Source organism: Mercenaria mercenaria, unplaced genomic scaffold (genome assembly GCF_021730395.1).
Source record: "Mercenaria mercenaria strain notata unplaced genomic scaffold, MADL_Memer_1 contig_1728, whole genome shotgun sequence".
NCBI lineage: Eukaryota > Metazoa > Mollusca > Bivalvia > Venerida > Veneridae > Mercenaria > Mercenaria mercenaria.
In genome coordinates, this window is record NW_026459728.1 from 43,174 (window position 1) to 46,494 (window position 3,321).

The following is a 3,321-nucleotide window of genomic DNA, read 5'->3' on the forward strand; positions in this document are numbered from 1 at the left end:
TTGGTAGTGATCAGTCTCACAATCTGGAAAATGTTCAAATTGGTTAAATTGGAAAAATAAGATATTGTTTTCTAGCAGAATGTTTATCCTCTGTAGTGAATTAAATCCTTCTTAAGAAAACAATTCATTAGTCTGTTCAAAACATGTCAAGAAGTATGATTGCTTAAATCAAAGAGTTTTGAGAAAAAAATTGAATTTTTTTTTTTTTTTGGAGTGAGCGAACTCAAGGACAAAGACATTATTTTGACCATATGTCCAGCTTCTTTCTCAGAACTTTCAGTTTGATTTGTAGTAAATACTGTGAACTATTTAAGTTAATAATAAGATTTATTGGACAGTCCTTTGGAAGCATAGATCTCAGCCAAGCAAACTCTTTAAGTATATAGACAGTTTAGACTAAGTATAGGACAATTGAGGACTGTTGTAATGGTTGCAATTGCATCACAATTATTTTATTTATCTAAACACGATAACTGTTTGGTAATATTATCATTTCAGACAGTTAGATATGCCTGAATCCGTCACAGTCACTGTAACTTTTTTTGCTAGTACACGATATCAATACGAATCAATTATATGTTGATATCTTTCATAAATATAGTATAATATGAAAACATTTTATGCGCAATCATCGTATTTTAGATTTTATTATTAATATAGTCTCGTCCATACACAAATAATGAACAAAAATCATCTAAGTAAACATAAAATGTACATGGTGAATAGAACATTATATACATATTTATACATATGAAATAAGTAGGCACTATTTACGCATGTGAAATTATCTTCTTTATAAGATTAGGGAGCAGGTCTTGGCTAGATTACCTTGGTATTTTTAGTACAAGCCAGTTTCATTTCATCACTATTAGTATTATAAAACTATAACTGTTTCTAAAACTCATAACATTAGTTGCAGAAAATCTGGCTCTTTTAAACGGTATTTCTTACGTCACTGTACAAAATACATTCATTACATGAATCTCATTCTCAACGTTAATGTAATTATTGTCAATACAAAAAGGGCAGAATCGCTTATCAGCGGGCAAACCTTCATGGAGCATGACATTTTGGTATCATCGTGTAACAGCAACCAGGTTGTCTTTGCAAAGCCAGGAACTGGCAAACTTCACTACCATTTCAAAGTGACTTAGGAACCATGGAGTAAAAAAAAAAGACTTAGTTTTGTGATATTTCCAAACCATTTATGTACAAAAAATATCTAAAATTTTCCTAAATCCGATTGGATATATTGTGTCCGACCGAATTGTCCAATATTTTTGCAAACTTGAAATTCTCCGGGCGGACATGATGAAATTTTAAAAGTTAAATAAATATGCTTGGATAATGTTTAAATGGTATGTATGAACGTTAACATTATGCAATTATCGTCTTTTGAGAAAGTTTTGAAAATTTGAATTTTGTCCAGCCAATTAAAAAGATAAATTACTACAATACTTTTCGACAACATAGTCCTATTTAGATGCACAGTAAGATTTTTATGTTTATTACCACCCTGTCTAGATGTACCATGAATCACATTGACCTTACTGAATCAATCATTTTTTTTAATTTTATAAACATCGCATCTTCAATATGTTTAACAACTTGTTTGGTTAAATGCACTGATAAATCACCATACTACACTCGCACGGCATTTGTAACAATAACATGTTAGATGTTACTATTGAGAAAAGGGGAATCGGGTAGTGAAACCATTATCCGTTACAAAATAGTTGTACCACTATTTTGAATCGTATTGACTATAAAGAAAATCCTGATTTATTATGAAGTAAACCCTGAATTACCAATAAAGACATAATCTACTTTTCCGATAATGTTTTCGTTATCGTTCTCTATTTATATTCTGTTAAATCATATTGACACAATTGCTTACGTACATAATGAAACCAGTTTTTACAATTAGCAGATTTACTGTAAGCCCAGGGCGCTTTTCGCTTATTATTTCAAGAAGAATTAGAATTCGATAATCGCACCCAGTGATTAAACACCTTTTTCCACTGATGAATAGGCACTGATATCCAACCCATATCGCCACCAGAGACAACCACATTTAGGGTATATTTTCCAACTCCGAGAAAAAAATCTCATAGCCCTAACATTAACTGCTGTAATACAGGAACATTCTGTGACCCAAGTCTGACGCCCCGTAATTAACTACTGACCAAAGTACAGTTTAGTGTTGACATCATATGAGACATATTAACCTGAATTTTGGCAACGAGTAAACGCAGTACACGGCCAGCACTCTTAGTCTCAATCTTGGCAGTAACATTAAGATCTGGAGATTCCTTAATTATCAAACCAAGATATTTATAACTGCTAACATGTTCTAAAATACTATCACCAAATGTAAACACAGTACTACATCTAGGTACAGACTGTGTACGGAAATGGAAAATATCTCTTTTACTGACATTTATCGGCATATCACTTCTGTCAGAACAATCATTTAAAACGTTTAACAAAGTTAGATAGTTCTGTTTATTATTTGCTATTATCTGCATAAAGCAAAATGAATAAAATATCATCATATATCTGCACAGCACTATTCAAAGATTAAAATTATACAGCAAGGTCATTTATGAACAAATTAAATAATATAGGTGATAGTATACAGCCTCATAAGAAAAATAGATAGATTGAAGAGTACATATTATAATATAATATTTCAATGTATAAAGTAAAGTTACAAAAATCTATGCCACAACTTCTGTCTGTCTATAGTACATACGCCTTTTTTTAAAGCCAATGAAAGCAATATATGTAGACAACTTACATTTCTGCGAGTTTCTGTAATATTTACTAAAGATGATTTAGATCCGTGGTACTTCATTTCTTTCTTAAACAATTATGCTCCTCTGGTAACATGTTGTTACTCTCAGCATGAGAATTCAACCTGTCGTTCAAAATTCTACAGTAGACCTTATAGATCGCCGAAGCAAGGGCGATATATACTCGATAGGAAATGGATCTCTCGGATCTATAGTAGCAGATTTAGGGATAGGGTTTATAATACATTTACTCCATATACACGGTACAATACCATTATTACAACAGAGATTGAAGAACACATGTAAATTATATACAGCAGTATCATTATACAACACTTCTGCTGGAATTTATCAACACCATATGCTTTGACACGTTTTGCCTTTCATAAAGCCTTTTGAACTTCAGAAAGAGCAATAAACCAATTAAAAGATCTTTGTATGGTGGCTGATTTCTCACAGTGTTGTTTTGTCGTTCTGGCGCTCCCGCCATAATGAAAGAACGACGTTTTTCCTCTTTTGACGTTGT